Raw genomic sequence first — 14,222 nt, forward strand, 5'->3', positions numbered from 1 at the left:
TGCAAATGGCAAATTTTCATTCTTTTTTGTGGCTGAGTAGTATTCCATTGTATATATGCATCACATCTTCTTGATCCATTTCTCTATTGATGGACATTTAGGCTGTTTCCATCTCTTGGCTATTGTGAATAGTGCTGCTATGAACATTGGGGTGTATATATCTTTTCAAATCAGTGGGTTTGTCTGTTTGTTTTGTTTTTTGTTTGTTTTTTCATTTTTGGCGGCCCTGGGGCTTACAAAGTTCCCAGGTCAGGGATCAGATCTAAGCTGCAGGGATGGAACCTGAATCCTCACAGATGCAACGTAGGGTTCTTAACCAGCTTAGTCACAAAGGGAACTCCAAGGGAGGTCTTTTCTTTTTCTCTTTTTTTTTTTTTTCTTTTGAGGGCTGCACCTGGGGCATATGGAAGTTCCCAGGCTAGGGGTCAAATCGGAGCTACAGCTGCCAGCCTACACCACAGCCACAGCAACATCAGATCTAGCCACATCTGTGACCTACACCACAGCTCATGGCAACTGCAGATCCCCGACCCACTGAGCAAGTCCAGGGATCAAACCCGCAACCTCATGGATACTAGTCAGATTTGTTTCCACTGCGCCACGATGGGAACTCTGAAGGGAGACATTTTCTTATGATGAGTGTCATGACTTGGGCATCACAGTGAGGGAAGGTGACCTGAACCAGAAGCCAAGACAATGACCCCTTCCATTTGCTGAGCAGCTACAGATAACTTAATATCTCTGTGAGGCAGAAATTATTATTTCCATTTGACAGATGGTGAAACTCAAGTCAGAGAGGTTAAGTCACTTGTCCAAGGACACACAGCTGGTAAAGAGGCAGGCAGGGCTTTGAACCAGGCCTGACTCCATAGTTTCTGAGTGTCCACAGCCAACCACTCCAGCCCAAAACATGCATCAAGTCCAGCTCATTCACTGACTATTTTTTTCTCTTATCAGTGAGAGACACCACACCATTTTCCTGGCCTCTGCCAATGGTTGATGTGGGAACATGAAGCCACATCTGGTGACAACAAATTCCCTTGGTGATATATTGCTTGTCTAAGAAAGTCTTTATTTCTCCTTCATTTTTTTTTCAATTTAAGTGAAAGGCGCATGGCATAAAATCCAAGTGGACAATTCAGTAGCCTTCAGCACAGTCACAGAATTGTGCAGCCACCATCTCTGTCTGGTTTGAAAACATTTTCACTACCCCAAAAGGAAATTCCACACCCATTAAGCAATCACTCCTTCTCCTTGGTCCTTGGCAACCACCAACTTGCTTTCTGGCTTCACAGATTTGCCTTTTCTGGACATTGTGTATAAATGAAGGCTGAGGGAGGGTCCCGGAGTCTCTTTTCTAGCCTCTGCCTCCCTGTCATCCACCAGGGGCTCAGGCTACCTATTTAGGCATCATCCTAGATGTCCGCTTTCCTTCATCCCCGACATCCAACCCATCAGCAAACCCAGTGGATCCTGCCTCTAAAATACTTACCTCATGACACAGTTACTTTCCTTGGTTGCTGCCATCTTGGTCCTAGTCCAAGCTGACACCATCTCTTGCCTAGACTTTTGTGATTGCTCCCGATCCACCTCACTGCACTCCCTTTAACCTCCAACACCACCCTCCTGCTTCTGTCACACCCACACTCTCCTGTTATACCCTCCCCTCGGCTCCCAAGGCCCCATGGGGTCTGCGCCACACCCCTCTGACCTCTTACTTTACCCTCAGACCTCAGTGGGTACCTGGCCACACTGGCCCTGCTCCAGTGCCTTGAACGTGCCACACCCTCCTCCTTGGGTCTGTGATCTGCTGCTGATGTGGACGTTGGCATCTTGGAGTTAATCTCCGCTGTGTGAAGGGAGCCCTCCTTGAAGCCAAAGCAGCTCTCTTAGCCCTCCATCCTCTCCCCTCATGTGGCTTTCTGCAGAGCACATTGTTTTTTTCTTGGCATTAGTCTTGCTTCCCAATCTGTCCATTATATCTCCCTCCCCATGGGAATATAAGCAGCGTGGGGACCAGGATCTATTCGGCCTTGCTCCCTGACAGGCACTTTATAAGGGTTCAATTAAACTTAATTGGCTTTAGCAGATGCATACTGAAACAACCATCCTAACCATATAATATCCCATTTCAGGGTGCTTTGAAAGTGCAGGCAATGTTCTAAGTATTTTACACGCTTTATCCCATTTAATTCCTCTGTTGCAACCCTCTTATATGGACATCATTATTCATCTCCATTGTACTGATGAGAAAGTTGAGGTTTACGGTGTTTGTGACTTGGCCAAAGCCCACAGCCAAGTCAGGTTGGCAAGTGTGGGAAAGGCCCAGGGAGGAACTTTTCAGGGTAGGACTGGGTCAAATGAAAATTCTACCTTGGTTCTTTTGGGAAAGGTGAGACCCTGGATTCCCAATGTTTGCAGAGTGGGGTTGGGGGAGCTCAAATCTCAGCAAACCCAGAGCCAAACCTGCTCAGAGGGCAGGGGGAGGGTGGAAAGGGCACAGGGCTGGGGATGCGGACCTTGAATTTGCGTCCCTGGTGTGATTCTGACTTGCTGTGTTCTTCCCACAAGATTCACACCCCAGTTTCCTCAGCAGAAAACTGGGGAGATGGGCTAAGAATGTTTCAAAGGTTTCTTCTGGCAACTTTGTGTGTGTGTGTGTGTGTGTGTGTGTGTGTGTGTGTGTGTGTGTGTGTGTGTGTCTGGAGAGGGTGAGAGAGAATCATGAGCCCCCAAAATAATAAACTAGGAGGGCTCTGGGTAGAAACAAAGCTCAGTGGTCCTCTGATGTTCACAAACCCCTTCCACAGCTTCCCAGAGAGGCAGTCATCCCTGACTGCCTTGCATACTTGCAACAATGGGGGGCTTCCTACCTTCCAAATTATTTGCCCATCGGTCATGAGCATTTAAAACCCTTATAGATCCCTTCACTCTCCTTCTTTTAGAGGCCTACCCCTCTAGATAATAAAGGCATTGTAATATATGCACACTCCATAGAAAACAGAATTTGTATTTAGCTGTTTGGTATAATGAGCTGCCACTGACTAGCTGTCATAGACTGCCAATTAAACAATTATTATTTGCAATTTTGTGGGGGGGGATGTTGGGTATTTTAGATCTGGCATTTGTGTCTCCATGCATGTGTGTGTGAGTTTGCAGACATTTTTCTTAGGCTCCTGAAAAGTTCTGAAGCGCCAGAGAACAAATCTAAGACCTTTTTCCAAGCAGCCCCAGAGAACTGAGTTTCTGCTTCTCCGTGATACAGAAGCTCTCAGGCCTTCCACCTGGACACCTTAGCATCATCATCATCCCCATCCCAGCCATCATCATAGCTACTACCGCCCTCACCATAATCACTGCCATTATCATCATCATCATCATCATCACCGCCGCCATTGCCATCATCACCACCATCAGCATCGGTCGCAGCGGCTACCACACCAGCCGGGCACCAGAACCTCCTGGCCAACACTGCATCTTCCTTCCCTTCTCTTCTTCTTTCCCCTAGCCTCACTCCAGAAAGGTGTTGTTGCCCTTCCAGCAGGGTACAGCTTGCTTGTACAAGGCAAAAGTCCTGCAGCCAGCTGGTCACCTTAAAGATATCAATGGCAAACAGCTAAGGCTTGCCAGGAACATTCACACACACTGGTTATCTTATGTAATCCTCTCTGCCCTACCCCACTTTCCACAGCCCCTCTACATACCCATGACCTCATCTTGAGTCCTGCAGGAGAATCAGTGGAGCCTTCAGGGTGATCATGGTTATTCCACTTTGCAAAGGCGGCACAGAGAAGCCAAATGCCTGGGCCGAGGGCCACTTTGCAAAGGCACACAGAGAAGCTGGACGAAAGTGGGAAAAACCCTCTGTTTCCAGTCCCCAACAGTGTACCCTGTCTTAAGCCTCCCGTGCTTCCCAAACCTCACACGCTCATGTGCCACCTCCATGACTTTTGCCATACCCACAAAATACCCAATTCTATTTTGTACTTAATATTTTTCTTTAAAGTGATGGCATTGCAAAAGGAATTGTTTTATCATCACAGTAACCACCTGGATTACTTTCCCTCAAAGGTTACCCTGAAAATAAAGGCAGCGGAAACACAACCGGGGAGTTCCCTGGTAGCCCAGTGGTTAAGGATTCAGTGATGTCACTGCTGTGGCTTGGAGTTCAATCTCTGGCCGGGGAACTTCTGTATGCCACAGGCATGGCCAAAAAAAATTCTTTTTAATTAAAAAAATATATGGTACAATCCCTGTGGAAAACAGTATGGAGGTTTCTCAGAAGGCTGAATATGGAATTTCCATATGATCCAGCAATCCCACTACTGAGCATATATCTGGACAAAACTACAATTCAAAAAGATACATGCACCCCTATGTTCATAGCAGCCCTATTCACAATAGCCAAGACATGGAAACAACCTAAATGTCCGTTGACAGATGAATGAATTATGAAGATGTGGCACATATACACAATAGAATACTACTCAGCCATAAAAGAGAATGAAATAATGTCATCTGCAGCAATATGGATGCAACTAGAGATTCTCATGCTAAGTGAAGTAAATCAGAAAGAGAAAGACAAATACCAGATGATATCTCTTATATGAGGGATCTAATATATGGCAGAGATGAACCCATCTACAAAACAGAAACAGACTCATAGACATGGAGAACAGACTTGTGGTTGCCAAGGAGAAGCGGGGAGAGAATGGCATGGACTGGGAATTTGGGGTTAATAGATGCAAACTCTTATATTTAGAATACATAGGCAAAGAGGTCCTACTGTATAGCCAGGGAACTATATCCAATCTCTTGGGATAGACCATGATGGAATATGAAAAAAAGAATATGTATGTATATATATATGTATATATATATATATATATATATAGAGAGAGAGAGAGAGAGAGAGATACACACACACACACACACACATACATATGACTGCATCACTTTGCTGTACAGCAGAAACTGGCACGACACTGGAAACCAACTACACTTAAAACACATACACACACAACAAATGTTCTTTTTTTTTTTTTTTTTTTTTTTTGTCTTTTTGTCGTTGCTATTTCTTGGGCCGCTCCCGCGGCATATGGAGGTTCCCAGGCTAGGGGTCCAATCGGAGCTGTAGCCACCGGCCTACGCCAGAGCCACAGCAACGCGGGATCCAAGCCGCGTCTGCGATACACCACAGCTCACGGCAACGCCGGATCGTTAACCCACTGAGCAAGGGCAGGGACCGAACCCGAAACCTCATGGTTCCTAGTCGGATTCGTTAACCACTGTGCCACGACGGGAACTCCACAACAAATGTTCTTAAACTCCGAGCAGCTACTGCTGCCTAACCCTCTCCTAGTTAAAAAGGCTGTGCTGTAAAGGTGTTAGAGATCCTTTCTTTGATCTAAAGAGGAAAGTCTGAAGGAGAACCAAAACCAAATCCATTCACTATATGACAGCATGGTTGTTTGATCTTTGAACCACCCAAGTCCGCCTCAGGACCCCTAGGGCTGCCTGTCCCACACTAAGTCAACACCACGTAGCAGAAAGGAGCCAGGACCCTGTCGAAGGCTCCGTTTTCCCACCTGTAAATGGGAATAAAATCGCAACGTGCGGTGCTGGGAAGATGAAATGTGACAATAGTCCTCATATTATCTGACTGTTGTGAGGGGTTAACTGGGCAAATGTCACTCACAAAGGGCTCCGTGGATGTGAGTGCTCTATGGGATGCACCATGCTGGACCCAGAAGCATCCTTCCTCCAACTGCCCACTGGCCTCCTTGTCCCTTCTCTTCCCAAGACGCCATCCTCGTCTCCTCCCGCGGCTACGCTCTCCCAGCCCCCATCCCTGGGGGACCAACTCATACCTCTTGGCTTCTGGTCTAGATGCCAGGCTTTCTAAACATGCTCACCCAACTCAAGTCTAAATACATGCAAAACTGTAGGTTTCATTCTGCCCCTATGCCACAGCCACAGCAACACCAGATCCAAGCCACGTCTGCAACCTACACCACAGCTCACGGCAATGCCGGATCCTTAACCCACTGAGTAAGGCCAGAGGTTGAACCCGCAACCTCATGGTTACTAATCAGTGGTTTTCTTTGGATGGCGATACTATAATTTGTTACTGTCTTCTCCCACATGTCCTTCTTCAAAGTTTTCAACCTTGAGAATTAATTCTACAGGGACTGAAAAATAACATAAAGATGCAGAAGTGTGTGTAATACGTTCTCAATATGTCAAAGGCTAAGAATATGTATTTGTTTGTATATGAAGAGTATAGGTTGTGCATAAAGAAAATCTGAAAGGATCCATCACAGCAAAATAACAAAACTGACCTCCTCTTCTGAGTAGGGGACAAGGCAGATGGGGCCAGGGTGGAGGGGGCCGCTCCTTCTGCAACTCTGCATATTGTACTTCTGAACCACCTCAATGGTTTATCCAATCAAAAAGTGAAAAGGGGAGTTCCCACTGTGGCTCAGAGGGTTAAGAACCCAACTAGTATCCACAAGGATGCAGGTTTGATCCCTGGCCCCACTCAGTGGGTTAAGGATCTGGCATTGCTCTGGCTGTGGTATAGGTCGGCAGCTACAGATCAGATTTGAATCCTAGCCTGGGAACCTCCATATGTTTTGGGTTTGGTGCCCCCCCAAAAAAAAGTGAAAAGAAAAAACTGTAACTATATAATAAACCTTTAGAAAAAGGCAGTATTTCCCCAAATGGGGACACTGGTTAAAGGTAACTACTTAAGGAGTTCCTGTCATGGCACAGAGGAAACGAATCCAACTAGGAAACATGAGGTTGTGGGTTCAATCCCTGCCCTTGCTCAGTGGGTTAAGGATCCAGCGTTGCCGTGGCTGTGGTGTAGGTCACAGACACGACTTGGATCTGGCATTGCTGTGGCTGTGGCGTAGGCCGGCAGCAACAGCTCTTATTGGACCCCTAGCCTGGGAACCTCCATATGCCTCGGGTATGGCCTTAAAACAGACAAAAAGACAAAAAAAAAAAAAAAAAAAAAAATCCTTGCGTGGCTCCTGCAGCCTACAGGACAAAGTCCAAACTCCTTAGCCTGGCATCACAGGCTTTTTATGCTCAGAGCCCTGGGGAATTGGAAACCCTATCGCCTCTTTCCACTGCTCCTGGCACCTCAGGTAAAACCTAGTTGTTCTGAATGCCCTGAGCACACCTGGAGGCATTGCAGCTCTGTGTCTCTGCATACCCATTTCTCCACCTAGAATACCCAGCCATGCTCTTTCTACCCGCTGCTCTCCTGCTCACCTCACACCCAGCTCTGTGGATCCTGCCCTGATTTCCCCCAGGGCAGTGGGTTCTCCAGTCTCTGAGGTTTGAGCACAGCTTCAGGGCTGCATCTGTCCTGCCACTTGTTACCTGTCTGCCTGTCCCACTACATCTGAATTCTTTGGCAGGTGTCATATTTATCCATCTCTATGCCTACTCCTGGGCAGTGTGTCGAAGACACAGAGAGATGGATAAACCAGTCATGCCGCTGCCTGCCCTGACCCATGACCAACTTGGCTCCAGCCACTTTTCTCTCACGGGCCGTGGCACCAAGCTGGCACCCTCCTGTGTTTGTTGAGTGGCTGAATGAGGGACCCAATGGCTCCCCTACTCAGAGAGGGTTTGAAGGTTAGAATCTTATTCTCACAGGAAAAGTGAGTGATTCCAGAGCTGAAAGTGGCCAAGGTGTCCAGTCCTTGTTGGAACTGTTGACAGTTCTTCCTGCTGTTCCTGGAGGCTGGGCACTGGGTCAAGGCTGCCACCTGCTCCTGGAGACCGTCCCCACGGGGCTGGCAGTAATCAGCCACACTGCCGCCTGCTCCAATCCATGACCAACTTGGCTCCAGCCACCTTTCTCTCACTGCCACGGCGCCAGGCTGGCGCCCTCCTGGCAGCGCTGTCACAGGGAAGCCAGCATCAAAGAAGGGTAGAGTTGGAAAGGCCTTGTACGGTCAGCCAGGATGCCCCTGTCTGCTTTTCAGATGGGGCAGCCACTTGCCCAGGGTCACAGAGGAGGGCCAGTTCCTCTGGATCTTAGCAGATAGTAAAAAGAATGATCAGAAGAAACCTGGAGATGTGCTCGGGAAGGGAGGGCAGGGAAGGCCCTGGAGATCAAGAGAACAGCGAAGCCCTTTCTGAGGCTATGCAAAAGATGATCCGGGCAGAGGAAACAACTCTGCAAAGGACTTGCACAGGGACCAGCTCGCAGAGTGAGGGGAGATGCAGTAGAAGGCAGGGGCAAAGGCCAGTCGTGTAGGGCTTGCACGCCTCTGTGGGGTCTGCATTTCAATCTAAGTAAGGGAAGGACACAACCAAGCTTTAAAAGCTGCCTCTGATCTGGATAGACAGTGCTGCAAACGAGATATACAAATGGTTGATAAGCACCTGAAAAGATGTTCAGGTTCATTAGCCATCCGCAGAATGCAAATCAAAACCACGATGATCTCACTTCACACCTGCTAGGATGGCTAGAATCCTGAAGTCACATTGTAAGCATTGGTGAGGATGTGGAGAAACCAGAATCCTTAGACACTGCTGATGAGAAGGTAGCATGGTGCGGCTGCTCTGGAAAACACACTGGGACTAAACCCTCAAATCCTCAAAGGAATAAACACAGAGTTATCATACAACCTAATAATTCTACTCTTAGGTATATATCCCAAAGAAATGAAAATGTATGTCCTGTATACAGATATTCCATGCAACATTATTCATAGTAGCCAAACCCAAATACCCATCACATGATGAATGGAGACACGAAATGTGGTCTCTCCATACAATGGAGCATCATTTTGGCCATAAAAAGGAACGAAGTACTGACACACACACTACGACATGGATGAACCTTGAGGACATACCGTGAAGTGAAAGAAGCCAGACACAAAAGGTCATTCACTATAGGATTCCCTTTGTATGAAATGTCCAGAAGAGGCACATCTACTGAGACAGAAAGTAAATGGTAGGGGATTTGGTGGGAAGGGGGGCAGGCTTGGATAGGGAGTGACCGCCAGTGTGATGAAAATGTTCTGGGATTAGATAGCAGTGATGATTACATAACTCTGTGAATATACCAAAAGCAATTGACTCGGAAGCTTTAAACAAGTGAATTTTATGGCATGAATCATATCTCTATAAAGCTTTTATGTTTAAAAAAGAGAGAGAGAGAGAGACTATTCTGGTTGGTGGTGGGGGCAGAATGGCAGCCAAGAGGCCAGATGGCCAGCAGTGCAATCACAGGCTCAAAGGATGCACTGAGTAAGCATGTGTGGCGGCTTTGCACGGGCTCATCCCTGCTCAGGAATGTCCTTCTCCTCTGGCCCAGGGTTCCTCAACGCAGCACCACTGCTGTTTTGGACAGGTTAATTCTTCCTCGTGGGGGCTGTCCTGTGCATTGCAGGATGTCTCCCAGCATCCCTGCCCTCTACCCACTAGATGTCAGCATACCCCTCACCCCAGTCGTGACCATCAAAGATATCTCCAGACATCGACACATGTCCCCTGGACCACCAAACTGTGCCCAGTTTCCAAGCACTGTTCTAACCTCTCTTGCTCACCTGGTAGATCCCTGCTTACCCTTCCAGAACCATTTCAGATAGCATCTCTTCTGGGGAACCTTCACCCTGGGTCCTCTGAGGTCCCAGAGTTTCCTAAACAACTCCCCCCCGCCCCCCAATCAAAGCCCTGAGGACACTGTTTACACAATACCCTCCCTACACCTGGGTAGAAAGGGCACCTTAGGTACCTTTGGGTCCCCGGCAGCCAGCACAAAGCCTGGCACTTGGGAGATCATGGCTGAGCCATTTCTTTACGTGTAAAGCCAGAGATGCGTGGCTTTCCCCGGGGGTTTCGGTGATAGAGGTTAAAATGTCAGCCAGTGGAACCTGCTGATCTTTCCTGACTCTGGCTAGGAGCGTGGGCTCTGAATTTAGATGGCCTGGGCTTAACTCCTGTGTGATGCTGAACAAGTGGCTGAAAGTATCTGACACTCAGTCTCTTCTCTGTCAGATGGGGTATGGATAGTACCTGCCCTATAGGACTATCACAAGTGTGAGGGCATAACAAATGTCCGATATTAGTGATATTAACCATTTAATATTCCTTCTTCCTTCTCAGGTGACTGCCAGGCCTCAACATAGAGGTGTCCCTATTACTGACAAGCATCCATATGCCAGCCCTGTCCTGGGCGCTGGCCAAGAGGAGGTGGAAGTGGGTGGGGTCTATTATCATTAGTAGACAGACAGTTCTATGTCCACTAATGATAGTATATGCTCTTTGCATAAAAATCTAGAAAGTTCAGAAATGATACAGAGGGAATAAATCTCCCACTTAACATTCTTGGACTTATTTCCTTCCAGTCTTTTTTCTAAGCACTTGCCACCAATTTATGACCATGCCATAGATCTGAACATGCAGAAGCATGTCTCCATCCATTAAACATTTTCAGTAGCCATGTGGCTGTCCCACAATTTACTTAATTGATCCCCTATTGTCAGCAATTTAGGCGCTCTCTGATTATTGATGAATATCTTTCCATTTGTAAGAGCCTTGGTTCATAGTCTTATTATTTCTTTTTTCTTTTTTTGCTGAAAAGCATATCAATTTTTAAAATTATAGTTGATTTACAGTGTTGTGTCAATCTCTGCTGTACAGCAAAGTGACCCAGTCGTTCATCTATATATACACATATATATTCTTTTTCTCGTATTATCTTCCATCACAGTCTGTCCCAAGAGATTGGACAGAATATCTTTCCATTTGAAAGAGCCTGGGTTCGTATTCTCATCATTTTGTTTGGATGTCCTCCTCTTCTTTTAAAATATTTTTGGCAAAGGAACTTCTCCAGCCTGCCGGGATGCTCATTTTCACAGAGCTGGGACACCGGTTTTCCCATCAATAGACATTCCCCCCCGCCCCCAAGCAGAGCTAAATCCTTGGGATTGGGACCTAAACCCTGCTTCCCCCTCTCTGGGGCATTAGTGGAGATGGACCACAGCTGGCCTTGTTTTCTCCTTAGATACATCAGCTGAGAGGGTCAGTTCTGCAGGTCATCAGGGGAGGACGCAGAAGAAAAATTGCCCTTGAAGCCCAGAGAAGCAGCCTAGGCCCAGGTTAACGGTGGTGAGGTGAACTGGACCAAGGTGGTAGAGGAAGGAACAGAAGTTGGGGGGCTGGACTGAGTCAGCCTGATGTCTGCTTCTTATATGCTGTTGCATAGTGACATTCTGTCCTTCTGGACCCCGAGAGAAATCACTTGGCCACAGCACTCCTGCCACCCCACTGGAGCCTTCGGACTCACTTTCTCCAGTGATTATGCAGCGGCTCTTCCTGTTATATGTTTAACAAGAAACCAGCCAACAAGAAACCAACTAACCAGGTGCCAGTCCCTGTGCTAGATACCATTCACAGTCATCGTTGGGCGGTGGGTTGGTACTGTCAGAAGCACTCTGGGGTCAAGGAGAACTGGGGCCAATCCCAGTGCAGGCACTTCCCACCAGTGTGTCTCTGCGGAAATCACGGACCCCTTGGTTTTCTTATTTGTACATTGGGATTTGGTGGCATTGGCTTCCCGCCATTATGGTGATGACTACAGCCAATACCATATACATAAGGCATCAAGTCCCTGGCCTGCACACGGCAGGTGCAAGAGAAATGTCCTCATTCTATTCAATTCTCTTCACATCTCAGGGTCAGAGATAGCAGTTGAGGTAGTCTATAAATTGCCTTTTATCACCTCCAGTAACAGGAATCTCACGAATAGGGAAGAATTCATAAATTTCTATAATAAATGAGGAAACTGAGGCTCACAGAGATTCAGCCAAGAGTCTTCACTGGATATAAGCTGTCATTTCACAGATTTCATGTCTGAAAGAACCCTCAGGATTCTGGGCCGGGGAATGGGGCTCCTGGGCCCTGCTTCATGCCTAGCTGGGCCACTGACCATCTCTGGCAAAGGGGACCAGAGAGGACCTGGCACATACCAATGAGTTCCCAGGAGGCAACCAGCGCCAGGACTCTGCCAGGGAGTTAGGGTATGACAGCTGCCCCTGGGGACTACCACGACCACAAATACTTTCCTGCCCGACCTCCTAATCCTCACAACCACCTCGAAGGCAGCCTAAGCACGCCCCTTTTTTATAGGAGAGGAAACTGAGGCTCCCATGCTCAAGGTCAATGGCTCTACTTAAGCGGCTGAACTGGGTTTCCAAGCCGAGGCCACATGCCCGGCTCATCCTGGAAGCTAGCCCTCCAGATGCTCCCGCCCGGCGGTGCGCTGCCAGATCCTCGCTCCCAGGCATGGGGCGGCAGCCCGGGAGGACCAAGCCTCCCTGAAGAGCTAGAGGCCCCCTCCCCGACTCCAGCTCTACAGCCTTTCCTTATGCAGAAAGCGGTTCCTCCCTGAGAAAACGCCAGCGCCCAGACTCGGGGACAAAACAGTGGCTGTTTCTCAGCGAAAGTGGATTTTCCAAATCCACCCCCAAGGGGGCGGAGGGGACACACACCCGCTCTCACGCCAGGGGCACCGCAGCGGACAGATGAGCGCTGCATCCCTTGCTCGCAAGGGCCCCCCAGGGCGTCGCCCCCGCGGGTCACAGAGGTTAACTTGGTGGGAGAGACTTGCCCAAGGTCAAGCACCGCCCTCGCGCGGCGGGGCGAGGGCTTGAACCCAGGGTCAGGGGCACGACGGCCGTGGGAAACAGAGCGCAGCCGCCAGGGGCGGCCTGGCCAGCTCTAGTCCGGGGACCCCACCCGGAGCCGAGACGCCGCAGGGAGGTGGCGGCTGCGTTACCTGGAGCTGCTGCCGCTGAGGTGGCTCCGCTCGGTTCGCTGAGGTCCTGCGCGCGCGCCGGCTCCGCTCTGGGCAGGGATGGAGCGGGCGGCGCGCTCCGCCCGCGCCCTGCGCCTCGCGCCCACTTCCTCGTCTCCGCCCCCAACTCGCTCCTCCTGGCTCCCGGCCGCTGCTTCTCTTCCTTCCCTCTCCAAGGCTCTTTCGCTCCCTCGCTCCCTCCTCTCTTTCCCCCACTCCGCGCGCGACGCGCACACACTCACATTCTTGGCCTTGGCTTTTCTCCCTCTCCACACTCTCTCCCACACTCTCCCACACTTTCTCTTTTTCTTTCTGCCGGACCTTCTTTCCTCCTCTCTCTGGCTCTGACATGTCCCCCTGCGTCTTTCTTTCTGTCACAACTGCCCCCTCTTTCTCTCACTTTTTCCCTCTCCCTGCCTGTCGCCCACACCCTCCTCTCCCGCCCCCCAACACCATTGCCTGGCTTGGGACCCAGCGTCCAGCTGTTAGCTACTAGCTGAGTGCAAGGGGACTTCCAGAAAAGCCCAGCGGCAGGAGTTCCCATGGTGGCGCAGCGCTAACAAACCCAACTAGTATCCATGAGGGCGCCGGTTCGATCCCTGACCTTGCACAGTGGGTTAAGGATCCCGCATTGCGGCGGCCATGGTGTAGGCCAGCAGCTACAGCTCCGATTTGACCCCTAGCCTGGGAACCTCCATATGCCCTGGGTGCGACCCTAAAAAGGACAAAAAAAGAAAAGCCCAGGGTGGATTTGTTCTAGTGGAAGGAAGGAATGAACTGAGAGAAAAGAGGCAGGTAAGAGAGTCTGGGGAAAGGGGGCTTTGGAGGGTAAGGAAAGCCCACTTCCAGATGAGAAAATGGAGGCTCAGATGGGAGACACTCTCTCTTAAATGTCAGATGTCAAGGCTGCTGTGCTAATAGCCCTGCCAACCTCAGCTGCAGGGGGCACCCTGGGAGGGCGGGATGGCCAGGGCATTGTGCTGAGTCTGGGTGGCTAACCCTGGGTAAGAGAGGCAGGTGGTCAGATGGGCTGTCCCTGGGTACCTGGGGAACCTGATACATGGGGGACGGGGTTCTGAGGGTTCCTACAGAAACTTGGCAAGAGAGAGGGAAAGAGAGCTGGTTCCGCTGGGTCTGTTTTAGGCACGTGCTATTGATGACTGACACATCACCCTAAGGCAATCTGTCACTCTGGGTTCACCCTGTGCTCCATATGTACTGAGATGCAGAGACTAAAGTCACAGTTCTCTAGAGCTCCAAGGTCACAGCTTTTGGGGGGAGGCCATGCAACAAGGTCACCAGCATCTTGGGAGGACAACAAGAGCCTCCAGACTTGTCCTGGGGACTCCAGTCTTGTTCACCAGCCATTCACAAAACAACATGGGTCAACTCTAAA

At 49.4% G+C, this 14,222-nt stretch overlaps 1 protein-coding gene across 4 annotated transcripts in view; it reads right to left on the bottom strand.

Moving 5' to 3' along the window:
- HRH2 (histamine receptor H2) overlaps positions 1 to 13,269 on the bottom strand; it is a 48,795-nt gene extending 35,526 nt beyond the window's left edge. For 2 of the 4 annotated variants that reach the window (XR_001303215.2, XM_003354192.4), the window contains exon 1: positions 12,809 to 13,269. The gene's annotated coding sequence lies outside the window, so the exon portion shown is untranslated. The remainder of the gene's footprint in view (positions 1 to 12,808) is intronic. The other 2 variants (XM_005654980.3, XM_013987557.2) reach the window with 1 other exon arrangement.

Source organism: Sus scrofa, chromosome 2, assembly GCF_000003025.6.
Source record: "Sus scrofa isolate TJ Tabasco breed Duroc chromosome 2, Sscrofa11.1, whole genome shotgun sequence".
In the NCBI taxonomy this organism is placed as follows: domain Eukaryota; kingdom Metazoa; phylum Chordata; class Mammalia; order Artiodactyla; family Suidae; genus Sus; species Sus scrofa.